We start from the raw sequence: 14078 nt of genomic DNA, 5'->3' as shown, positions 1-14078 counted from the left end.
ATATATGTGGATATATATATCGGGACTAAATAAAGTATCTCGTAACTTTATTTTATTCAATAATGTTTTAAAGATTGGATATATTCAAGTCTTAACTTGTGGTCTCATCTATGGGATGACCCTTTTGAAACCTATAATACTTTGAACAGTGGTAGTTCAAGTAGCTTTATAAATGATATAAGTATAGTGAAGTATTTGATAACTTCATCCCTTGTTTTTGCTTATATCCAGTAAGTAATTATCTTTCACCTGGTAAAGGTTTCCAGCAAGTTATCCATTTAGATACTTGCGTTATTGTTTACACTATATATTATCTTGCGAGCTGTAATGCTCACTCTTGCTTTATTTCTTCATCACACAACAACAGTTAAGAAGGATGGCCAGACTCAAGCAGACCCAGCGCAAGAGCGTGGGAAGCGCCCTGCGCCTTCCCGTTGAGATCATAGCTGCTATAGCTGCAGAGGTAGATCTATCTGTAGATCAGACCATCTACTTTTGAGAATCAATTATGTATAATTATAACTTGTGGCAGATAATGACAATTAATTGTAAACTTATTAAGTAATCATTTTGGGTTGTAATAACTTTTAAATTGTGGATTCAAAGACTTGTACTTATTTCAATTTCATATCTGAGACTATAACGGGTTGTGGTGTGTGTTAGTGTGGGGTCACAGCATAAGGTTAATTATTATTAATTAAGTGAAGTGATATTGTGGAAAGAAAGACCGTGACGACCCGGATCCCCGACCCCGGATCTGGGGGTGTTACAATTACTTTTGGAGATGACAACAAGGGTTATACTATGGGATATGACTTGATTTCAAAGGATAATGTCATCATAGAGAAAGTTGCCCTAGTGGATGGACTTAAGCACAATTTGTTGAGTATCAGTCAGCTTTGTGATAAGGGCAACTCAGTAACATTTAATTCTGAAGCTTGTGTTGTGACAAATAAAAGAAACAACAAAGTGGTTCTCACTGGAGTAAGAAAAGGGAATGTGTACTTAGCTGACTTCAACTCATCAAATGCAGAATCTGTTACTTGTCTATTTAGCAAGGCAAGTCAAGATGAAAGTTGGCTATGGCACAAGAAGTTTTCCCACCTTAACTTTAAGACTATGAATGAGTTAGTCATAAATGATTTGGTAAGAGGTATTCCTCAAGTGGAATTCTCAAAGGATGGACTGTGTGATGCCTGTCAGAAAGGAAAGCAGATCAAGGCATCATTCAGAAAGAAGCTTGATTCAATAATTGAAGAACCTTTGCAATTACTATACCTGGATCTATTTGGACCAGTCAATGCATTGTCTATCTCAAGGAAAAGATACTGCCTAGTAATTGTGGATGATTTCTCAAAGTTCTCTTGGACATATTTTCTCAAATCCAAAGATGAAGCTAGTGAAATCATCATCAATCATATAAGGCAAGTCAACAATCATCCTGATTTCAAAGTTAGAAGAATCAGGAGTGACAATGGAACTGAGTTCAAGAATTATGTGATGAGATCATTCTGTGAAGAGAATGGGATCATGCATGAGTTTTCAGCAGCAAGAACCCCACAGCAAAATGGAGTGGTGGAAAGGAAGAACAGATCTCTTATTGAAGCTGCAAGAACAATATTAGAAGAATCAAAGTTCATGCATACTTCTGGGCTGAAGCTGTAAATACTGCATGCTACACTCAGAATATTTCTTTGGTTAATCAAGCAAAGTGCATGACTCCCTACCAATTGTTCAAGAACAGGAAGCCAACATTAAACTTTCTTCATGTCTTTGGTTGTAAATGCTATATCTTAAGGAATCAAACTGATCAGCATGGGAAGTTTGATGCCAAAACAGATGAAGGCATTTTTGTTGGATATGCAGTTGGAAAAGCATATAGAGTCTACAATATCAGAACCAACATTGTTATGGAATCTGTACATGTTGTATTTGATGATAAAAAGATTTTAAGGACTGCAAGATGAAGATTTCCATGAAATCCTCAAATTTGACAATGTTGCGATGATTTGTGAAGATAGTGATGATAAAAGTGATCAAGAACCAATATCTAAGGATAATACAGAAAAGTTTACAACCAATGAAGCCCATAATTCAACATACGTCGAAAGACCAAGTGCATCATTCGTTGAAAGACAATCTGCATCATCCGTCAAAAGGCAAAGAACAACATCCGTTGATCCATCAATAGGATTTGAAAGCCAACTTAGATCACAATCAGAAAGAACCCCAACTTCATGTCAAAGATCCATAAACTCAGGGGGAGTTTCTTCTAATCAAAACTCTGTCACACATCAAGACAACAATGAGGCCTCTTTATCTAGAGCTAATCTACTTCTACAGATAAAATGGAATAGAGATCACCCATTTGAACTAATCATTGGTGATGCATCCTCAAGAGTGCAAACAAAATAAGCAACTCAAGAGAAATGTCTATATAGTAGCTTTCTATCTCAGGAAGAACCTAAAAAGGTAGAGGAAACTCTGTTGGATTTTGATTGGGTTTTAGCTATGCAGGAGGATCTAAACCAATTTAAAAGGAATAAAGTTTGGAAGCTGGTACCCAAGCCTAAAGGAAAGAATCCTATTGACACCAAGTGGGTATTCAGAAAAAAGATGGATGAAAATGGCATAGTAGTCGTGAACAAAGCTAGATTGGTTGCTAAGGGATACTGTCAATAAGAAGGAATTGATTTTGATGAAACTTTTACTCCTGTTGCAAGACTTGAAGCAATCAGAATTTTCTTAGCCTATGCAGCCCATGCCAATTTTAAGGTCTATCAAATGGATGTCAAAAGTGCTTTTCTGAATGGAGATTTGGAGGAGGAAGTCTATGTCAGTCAGCCTCCTGGTTTTGAAAATCCAAATTTTCCAGAATATGTCTATTATCTTTTGAAAGCACTTTATGGATTGAAACAAGCACCTAGAGCCTGGTATGATACTTTGTCAAAGTTTCTCTTAGAAAATCACTTCACAAGAGGTACTGTTGACAAAACTTTGTTCTTTAGAAATGTTAATGGCTCTAGCATACTTGCTCAAATTTATATAGATGATATTATATTTAGCTCTAAAGATGAAAAACTTTGCAAAAAGTTTGCCAAACTGATGCAAAGTAAATATGAAATGAGCATGATGGGAGAACTAACTTACTTTCTTGGTTTACAAGTTAAACAAGTTAGTGATAGAACATTCATTAGTCAAACCAAATATATTTATGATCTTTTAAAGAATTTTGATTTAATGGATTGCACATCTGCAAAAACTCCCATGGCCACTACAACTAAACTTGAAGTAAACACTACTGAAAAGTCTGTGGATATTTCAAGTTATAGAGGCATGGTTGACTCACTTTTATATTTTAACAACCAGTAGGCCAGATATAATGTTTTCTACATGTCTTTGTGCTAGATTTCAGGCTGATACTAGAGAATCTCATTTAGTAGCTATTAAGAGAATTTTCAGATATCTCAAAGGAACACCAAAACTTGGCATTTGGTATCCTAGAGATTCTGGTTTTGATCTATCTGGTTATTCAGATGCAGATTATGCTGGTTATAAAATTGATAGAAAAAGTACAACAGGAACCTGTCAATTTCTAGGAAATAAGCTAGTATCCTGGTTCGGTAAAAAGCAAAATTCAGTCTCTATTTCTATAGCTGAGGCTGAATATATTGTTGCTGGTAGCTGTTGTGCACAGATTTTATGGATGAAAAATCAAATGTTGGACATTGGTCTACAGGTGAATAGGATTCCTATTTTTCGTGATAACACAAGTTCCATTGCAATCACTGAAAATCCAGTACAGCATTCAAGGACCAAGCACATTGACATCAAGTACCATTTTATTAGAGAGCATGTTATGAATGGTACTGTGGAACTTCATTTTGTTCCAAGTGAGAAGCAACTTACAGAAATCTTTACCAAACCACTTGATGAATCCACCTTTATTAGGTTGGTAAGTGAGTTAGGTATGCTCAATTATTCTTAATTCATTTTGATGTCTAAGCAAATTGAAATGCAGCCAGAGTAAAATTAGATGCGGCTAAGCCGGAATTTACATCTCGACGGATGTTCATTATCCATTGAAAATGAACATCCGTTGAATTTCATTATCCATTGAGGTATAAAATATTACTCTGGGTACTTTTATCCTTATTTGTCAAATTACACTCAATCTCAGCTGTTAATTTTATCATTATCCGTCGAATTTACTTACAACCTGTATGCATAGTTTAACGGATAATCTGAGAATTTTAACAGTTTTCTTTATTTTTAAACGGCTATTTTGGGCTAATTTGATTAGTTACTTTATTTTACTTTTTAATTTTTGACAGTTTATTTCTGAGAAAGTATATAAGCTAATTTCTATTCTATTCTTTACTTTTATCTTTCTCAAGCAATTTCTTTAACTTCTTCTTCCCCAAAAGCAAAAACTCCCTTTCTGCAACTAATTTCAATCACAACAATGACACCAGTAGTCAAGATAATGTCCTCAACTGGGTATGTGTATGAAAAGAACAACTTCATGGCTTTGGTGAACAAGCAAATTTCGGCATCTGAAGACTATCACAAGCTGATGGACTTCATCCTGAACTACAAACTGAGTTATGCCATGCTTGAGTCTCCAACCATCTACTGTGAGGTTGTCGAGGAAATATGGACTACAACAGTGTTTAACTCAAAGGACAAGACTTTTACCTTCACTCTCAAAGGTAATGAACAATGTATTAACTATGATACAATTGAAAAATGCTTTAAATTGCCTGAGAATAACACACTTGCTCCACACACAGACACTGGTGTGAGTAACATGCTAGTTTCTATGGGCTATGCTCTTACTGCCACTAAGTTATGTGATGTTAGGATAATGGGTCTTAGGAAAAAATGGAGTTTTATGTGTGATTCCTTTATTAAAGTGTTTTCTGGTAAAGTTAGCAACTTTGATGCTGTAACTTATCCACTTGTTCACATGCTTTATATGCTTCTAAGTGATAAGTATTATAATTTCAGCACATCTGTCATGTATAAATTAGGGAGTAAATTAGGGGATATTAAGAAGAGGTCTAAGAATATTTATTATGCTAGATTCTTCATGATGATAGCTAATTTTTTTTTTTGAGAATCTCTCAATTGAGAACCCAACAAACAAGTTAGATTGTTGGGTCCAAGAGAGAAGAGTTATTGTTGACTTGAACAGGGCAAATCATCACAAGGAAGTTCCTCTTGTGTACATGCCAAACATGGAACTGCCTCAGGTAAGTGAGGTAAATATTTATGTCCCTACTACTTCTCAACCACCTTCTTATTTACAATCAACTGTGGCCATGACACCTGTGACAGTGACCAAACAGGTACCTACCCAAGCCACACAACCAAAACTTTCCAATCCAAGTCAAAGAAAGCCCCCTCTAGTTTCTCTCAACAGAAACTAGCTATAAAATCCACTAAAAACCAAGAGGGGAGTGTGAAGGGAAGTGATTCTGGTGAAGGACAAGGTGAACATCAAAGAAGCCCTAAGAATAAGGATGGAGAGGTGAGTGCAACCCAGCCTAGCCACACTGCAATTTCCCAACAAATTGTAGTGCTTAATAAGGATATAAGCTCATTGCTAGATACATCCTCCCAAAAGGATGTGACTATTGAACAAAGCTCTCAGCCAAGAGCACAGGCCAAAAGGGGTAAGGACACAAGCTCACCCCAGACTTATGCTAGAAAGAAGAAATATAAAACCCTTGGGGAGGGTGCACACACTGTGCAAACTATAGTCAAAGACTCAGTTACAGCACCTTCTCAAATTCAGATTGATGTGGCTCCTGTAAATATGGAGTCACAGCCAAAATCTTTAGTTATAGAAGCACCTCACACTCAAAACTCACCCACAAATTCTCTGGATGTGGACATGATTCACACATCAATTCTTAATTCTCCATCTTTAACTCTCATGGAAAAGCCAAAATCTCAAGCAAGTGAGAATCATCTTTTAGATGATTTGTTGGCTCACTTGCCATTTCTTTCTGATTCTGCTGAGAAATCTGTGCAAAATCTCAAAGCAATCGCCACAGATTCTACAGTAGTCTCTACTCCAAACTCTGTCATTTCTACTATCTCGACGAATATTGTTCATCCGTTAACTAGTGATTATATCTCGACAGATGTGCTTAACAGCAGTCATCCGTTGACACTCTCAGCTACTACCTCGACGGATGTCTCTCATACATTCACATACATTGAACATCACTGCACCACTTCAAATTTCTACTACTATTATAAGTTTAGATGATTTAGTAGTTGTACAATCACTCTTAGGATTGAGGGAATGGAATGAACAGAGTGAGAGGTTGAGTTGCTCTCAGGCAAAAGGAGAGGAAAAGAGTGAACCAATGTAAGTTATTTCTTCCAGCTTGGCAAAAGAGAGTGAGAGGAGTCCCACCTTAGTAGGTGAAGGTGAGGTTGTGAGGGTGGGAAGCCAAGGGGAGCCCTTGATGCAAGAAAAGAGAGATCATGAGAGAAAAGATGGTACAGAATAATAGGAATACCCCATTGTTAGTGAGTTAATGGATGTCAATGAGGCTGAAAAGAAACAGTTATTTCAGCAAGATTATCAAGCTGTCTTAGACTTTATTTCTTATGAAACTGAGGCATTTACTCACCCCGTACTAACTTATCAAGTCTTAGCTGAACAGGACAATGTGGTTGTTGAGAGAATTCTCAATTTGGTGCACACAACTGCCTCTATACAAAGGGCTAAGGATGCAATCACTTCCATGCCCTCCACAGCTGGTGATGATTTTGAATTGGCTGAAGAATCATTTGGGGGTGATGGTGATGATAATGATGAATTAGAAGGCATGAGCATAGGGGGGATGCAGACACTTCATCATGGATACTGCACAAGGAATGCTCTTATCCACATCTCCAATCCATACTATTCAAGCTTATTTATGACACCCAAATAGCAATTCAAGCATCTACTAGTGCTAGCACCAAAAGATTACTTAAAGCTCACCTGGAATCTCTTCAATTGTACAAAATTCAAGCTCTCCAGCAAAGTCAGGATGTGGATACCATAAAGCATGAAATTGATGAAATCAAGAAGGACTTTGTTACAAGGTTGGATGTTAGGCTTCCAGGCACCACAATGACAGAGATAGCTCAAAAGCTGAGAAAAGAAGCTGATTTGAAAATAAAAGTTGAGGCCATGAACTCAAGACTGACATAGGTGGAAAAATCAGTGGCCAAGATACTTGAAAATTAGAAAACTCAAACAAGTCTGCTACAACAGTTGGTGGTTGCACAAACCTCAACCTTTACTCAACTTGATGCTAACAAAAAGGGGGAGAAAGATTATATCATTACAATTAGCCAGGGGGAGTCAACAAGTGAGGGGGAGAAAGTGCTCAGCATACAAGTTAGTAAGGTGATTGTTCCAGCAATTGCTTTCACTAAGCCATCAGTTCTTGACAGTATTGATCTGATCAAGATAGTAGCAGCTAAGTTGGAGTCAAATGACAAATTGAAAAAGCTTGATGTAGCAGCAGTTGAGCTAGAGCTAGATGCAAAATGGAAGAAGCTTGATGAAAACATCATGAAGAAGTTTGGTCCAATTGGGAAGCAAGACAAGGTCTTTTCTCACTTCTCTCAATTGAGACAAATTTCAGCTAATGAAATGAGCTTAGGGAACATGGAAATGGGTCAACCTTCATCAATCAAATCTCCAAAGGCCAATGTGATTTTTCATCCAAAAAGAAATTATCCAAAGAACTCAGAAAAAAAATCCATTAGACCTGTCCTATGAAACCCCTAAGCCAGATGAGAAGAAGTTGCTTGAAAGGTCTATTACTTTCTTCAAAGATCCCAGAGACACAACATCAAAGAACAAAATTGCTAAGATCTACAGGAATGGTAAACTAATCTGTGTGGTGGCTGGACATCCACAGTTTACAGATGTTAAGAAAGAAGAAAAGGTGAGCTTAAATAACAATAAAAGCAAGCTGCTTTAGAAGCCAGTAACCTAGTCAAGAAGCCTGCAACCACAGAAATTGCATTGCCTGTTTTGACATCTGAGAAACTGATTGAAGAAAAGCAAGAAAAACCAAAATAGACTAAGAGAAAATTTAGATATAAACTCCCAGCAAAGAGGAAGCTAGATTTCAATGAAGAAAAGAAAGAATACATGCCAATCCAATCTACAACTTCAAGTCAACCAGCCATACCTGCATTAAAGGAAGCTGAATTCAAATTTGATCCTAACATTACTTTCCATGGTGAACCAGTAATTCCCAAGGATGAACCTATAGATCATGATAGCCTGCCCCTTCCTGATCTAAACATTCCAATCTATGCCAATCCAAGAAAGACAAAGAAAATAGTAGTCAAGACAGTCAAGCTTGTCAAACTTCAATCCAGGAAAGTGGCCAAACCCAAACCTATTATCAACAAGGGAGATCAACTCTATATTTGTGACATCAAAGAATTCGCAGACATAAATCTTTATCTGGAAGAAATAGATGAAGTTAGAGCTATTGATGCTTACAGACATCTTCCAGAAAGATTAGTCTTCAGGTACAAGGGTGGAAGAGAGATGACATGGCCACTTCACAGAATTCTCAATGAAGACTATTCTACTTTGGTGACTATCTTCTCCTCATTCGAGAAAAACTTTGGATTCAACATAGTTGCCAAGAAGATGGTACTGAACAAGATTGAGGAGATAAGGAATAGCTGGAGAGGACCAAATACACTACCAAGGGTATTGAAAATTCCTTTTACTGGAGATAGGTGCATTTGAGGCCTTACTGGATAATGGAGTTCAAAGATGAGAAATACACCAGAAGATTCTTCAGATTAGAAGATCAGCTGAAAATTTCAAGCAATGAAACTCTCATGGAGATGCAAGAAAAGATGGATCAGACAAATGCAGATGAATCTGAATTCTACAGGCAACTCCAGAATCAAATTGAGGAAAATAATATGAAACTGGGAAAGACGTCAAGACAATCAAGGAAATAATCTAAATTTGCCAGTCTAGAGGAGCACCTTGAAAATGATCTGTAAGACTATCTACAAATCTTCCTCTGTAAGAATTTTCAATAAATTGCAGCACTTATAAATTTTTTCTACTATAATTCAGTCTGTATTCATATGGTGTTTTGTTATAATTAAGTTTCTCTAAATTTATGGCTACAATTACAGTAGACATAAATTGGGGGAGATTGTTAGGAATATGTTGTGTACTTGATGATAACTTGAACAAAAAACTTAGTAGACTTTAGTTAAGTGATTTTGTAGCTTTCAACGGATGATCATTTCAACATCGGTTGAAAGAGTAACTTATGTAATAATAAGATCAGTAGCACATTCCTGTATATTGTAATAGCTTAGTGAACTGGATGTTGTAGAAAGTTTAAGTCATGTTGACTACTAGATTGATATGCAAGATAGGTTGGTTAATTATAAATACCATATGCCTTGTAATCTTGTATAAATGAAATAGAGTTAACTGCCAAGAAAATAGTCTCAACGGATATTTCACAAAACTTCAATGAATGATCAACTAAAGCTTCAACGGATAATTCACATAGTCTCAACGGATGATCGACCAAAGTTTCAACGGATGATCAACCACAGTTGCAACGGATGATCCAATGAAGTTTCAACAAATGTTCAAATTTAAAAGAGCAGTTGATAGTGACTTGACAGTCATATGCGTTGATTGTATGTAAATGGAATGTGGCAGCCTATTTGCAGGATTTAGAGAAAAAGAAGCATTTCCATTTTCATGCTAAACTGAAGATATTCAAAGATGCTGGATAGAGAAATGAAGAAGAATAAAGTTAGACTAGAAATATTTTTGTCTTATTTGTTTGTCTTCTTATCATGTAACTTGGTGATATATAAACCAAGTGTAGCAAGTAGAACTACATATATCAAGTAAGTAAGCAATTACTAGATAAATAGATAAGGCAAAATCTGTAAAGAATTTCTCTGTTCTTGTAGTTCAACTTATAAGCAGCTGTGTACATCATTGTAACACAGAGTTCTTTACTTAATATATATCTCTGGTGGAAAATTTCAATCCACCATAAAGTGTTTTAATACTTGTATTTGATCACTTTATGTTTTGATTTCTATACTACTTTCCCGCACCATTTCTAAATCAAACACAGTTATATATTTATAGCAGAACTGTTCTTAAAATTGTAAAGAAGTCAGAATTACATTCAACCCCCTTTTCTGTAATTCTTGTTTAGATTGTTTGGGAATAACACAATTTATACACAAAGTCTGGAAATTCTGGATCTTCAAAGCGAGGTGAATGTTGCACATAGACTTCCTCTTCCAATTCACCATTGAGGAATGCACTCTTCACACACATTTGATACCCCTTAAAATTTGAGTGTGCGGCAAATGCAAGGAATATTCTTATTGCTTCAAGTCTTGCAACCGGGGCAAAAGTTTCATCATAGTCAATTCCTTCCTCTTGTGAGAAGCCTTTATCAACCAGTCTTGATTTGTTTCTTGTCACAATTCCATTTTCATCCATTTTGTTCCTATACACCCATTTTGTTCAAATAATGCTTCTATTTCTTGGTGCAGGAACTAATTCCCAAACTTTATTTCTCTCAAACTGATTTAATTCTTCCTGCATGGCAGTTAACCTGTAACACCCCCAGATCCGGGGTCTGAAATTCGGGTCGTCACGGTCTTTCTTTTCATAAATATCACTTAACTTAATTAAAAATAAATAACCTCATGTTGTGACCCCACAATAACACACACCACACACGTTATAGTCTCAGAGATGAAATTGAAATAAGTACAAGTCCTTTAATCCATAAATTAAAGTTATTACAACCCAAAATGATTACTTAATAAGTTTACAATTAATTGCCATTATCCAACACAAGTTATAATTATACATAATTGATTCCTAAAAGTAGAATGCCTGGCCTACAGATAGATCTACCTCTGCAGCTATGGCAACTATGATATCAACGGGAAGACGCGGGACGCTTCCCACGCTCTTGCGTTGGGTCTGCTTGAGTCTGGCCATCCTTCCTAACTGTTGTTGTGTGATGAAGAAATGAAGCAAGAGTGAGCATTACATCTCGCAAGATAATATATAGTTTAATCAATAATGCAAGTATTTAAATAGATAACTTACTGGAAACTTTTATCAAGTGTAAGATAATTACTTACTGGATATAAGCTTAAAGGGAGATGAAGTTACCAAATACTTCACTATACTTATATCATTTTAGAAAACTACTTGAACTACCTCTGCTCAAAGTATAATAAGTTTTCAAAGTTCGTCACATAGATGGGACTACAAGATAAGACTTGAATGAATTCAATCTTTGAAATATCAGTTGAAAGAATGAAGTTACGAGATACTTCATTAGTCCCGATATATATATATATACCTATATATATACATCTCATACACACTTCTGCTATTAAAAGTATAAGCAGAGTTGTCATTCCCAAGAATTTTGGAAAGAAGAAACTTTGGCATAAACCTGATATCTTGCTGATCAAGCAAAGATACCAATTAAGTCAACTTTTCTACTAGTAGATGGATGAATTCCCTACTGGTCATCACCCTGGCCGCATTAGGACCTTATGCAGGACTGCCACTCAGCCACTTACGCATTGATGGACTCCCACTGAGTCATTTACACTTTCATGGACCCCCACTGAGCCCATGTTGCTTATGCCAACGCATTTCGATTGGGCTTACTTCCCGAATGTTGGGCAAGTAATCAAACTCTTTTATCAAGTTAGCAACTTTGTTGCTCCAAAAATACACCACGGAACCGGATCCCTTAGGTTTTGAGTGAGTTTTTAAATCCCCTTCGAAAGGAAGATCTTAAATCTGAAAATGAGTTTTGGGATCCGCTCTAACTTTTAAAATCCTTTTGAAGACTCGAAAACATTTTAAAGAATATTTAGAGTAATGATGATTTAATAAAATAAATCAGTCCCGATATATTAGAAAATATCTTAATATTATTATTTAAATAATATTCCCATAAATGATAATATTTATAAAAATAATTGAAGTAGAAGTTTTAAAACTCATACTTGAAATGAATAATAAATAACAAAAGATATACGAAAGTACGATCCTTATTTGCATAATCGAAAATAAGTTTGATTATTATTCAAAACTGTCGAATATACCTTATTCGATTAATAGTTATAGAAAACTATATATATATATATATGTAATACTCGGGAACATCGACTCCCGATTTAGAAAAATGTTCACCTTCGGGTCCCTTATAATAAGGGTATACGCAACTACTGCTTATCTCTAGCATTGGTATTATGCAGTTTATAAGCATTTGAATTGATAATAGAATATCAAGATTACGAAACATGCATGCAAATATATCATATCAACATGCTCCAATATATCGCAAGATTTGTTAATAACAATCATGCACTTATCAGAAGATAATGCATATACACATATACATCACAACAACAGTTATACGGGTAGAAAACTTGCCTGAGCGACTGGGGGTGGTAAAAGGCCTGGGGCGAGTCTGGTAACCTATAAACAACATATAAGTTGGAATTAAACCACGGTCACTTAAGAAACTAGACTTTAACCAATTGGACCCTAACGTTCGCTTTTGCGCTTAACGATTTCTTAACGATTCACATAAGTTACTCGAGTACCCTCGACTGCACCATTTTTATAAAATTAACCGTTTAACTTTTTAAGGTGACTCTTTCACGAATACTCTACTAACTGGCCAACTAATCTTACATAATTGTTTTGTACTCCAATTAGTCATTTAAGGATCTTAATCAAGGTTTCAAAGTAAGACAAGGGGTAATGGTTCGCTCGTGAAACGCCGTTACTTAAAACGGTCGTTTCTCCTAAACCGTACATCGGATTCAAGCGAACCACATACCAAAACGAAGCTTACGACACGGTCTAGCTAAACATGGCAAAGTTACATATTAGTCAGTTAGCTTTATGTCCCGAATACTAAGAACAAGCAGTTGGATGAAAACGGGCATTATGACGGCTATGTTTACGCGATTACCAATGTTTAAACTACTCCAATCAACCACAAACCAACTCATAACCACCAATACAACCAAACTTCATCCAAACCTTACTACATCAGTCCATAACCTCATGATTATCCAACTCATTCAATCACAAACAAGAGCTACTAACTATACTTAAGGTTCATTAACCAATAACCAAGATTTATAACTCAAAATCACTACAAATCCAACCAAACTCTAAACAAACAATAATCATGCTTCTCATAAACTATATTAATCAAAACCACTCCTAAATACTCAAAGTAAAGCTAGGGTATGAGGTTTTACCTTCCTTGGTCAGTAGAAGTAACTAAGAAGCTTGAAATAGCCCTTGAAAGTCCTTATCAAAGCTAAATCTAACCAAAAACACAAGATCAACCAATTTAAAATTCTTGAAAACACTATTCACTCTCTTCTTCAATGATTTATTGAAAAAGATTGTGAAGGAATTTGTGTCTTAGATTCCTAGGATAGCCATAACTAAGCATAAAGGACCTAGGATAATTACCTTACAATTTAATAAAGCTTGGATCTTGATTTTTGAATTTTTCTTCTTATTGAAATGGGGGAGGCCGAGAGCTTCTTGCTCTTGAAACAAGAAGTCAACTTTGTTGTTTTATGAAATGAATTAGTTGGTTTATTTTCTTTATGGCTTGGCTACTTTTAGATTTTACCATGGTAACTTTTACTTGGCAAAAAATCATCCAACAAAACAACCTCACTTGTCATGCTTATGTCATCATGATTGTGTCATCTTTTAACACATGTCTTCTCCTTATGGTGTGATGACATCATCATCCACTAACCTCTTTGATTAACCCATAATTACTTGGCTAATGACCGCTTATCTGTTATACGGTTCACTTAACTTTCGTTCTCGTTTGTCATTTGAGGGATCATACCCGGGACTTATTACTTGGGTTCCCCTAAACCTTTCTCAATATTTTATATTCCTTTTATGATCCTCTCTTATAATCCTTGAATTTAAATCCTTTTAATCATGTTACCTT

This window comes from Apium graveolens, chromosome 11 (assembly GCF_009905375.1).
Source record: "Apium graveolens cultivar Ventura chromosome 11, ASM990537v1, whole genome shotgun sequence".
Taxonomy (NCBI): domain Eukaryota; kingdom Viridiplantae; phylum Streptophyta; class Magnoliopsida; order Apiales; family Apiaceae; genus Apium; species Apium graveolens.
This window is presented reverse-complemented; position numbering follows the sequence as displayed.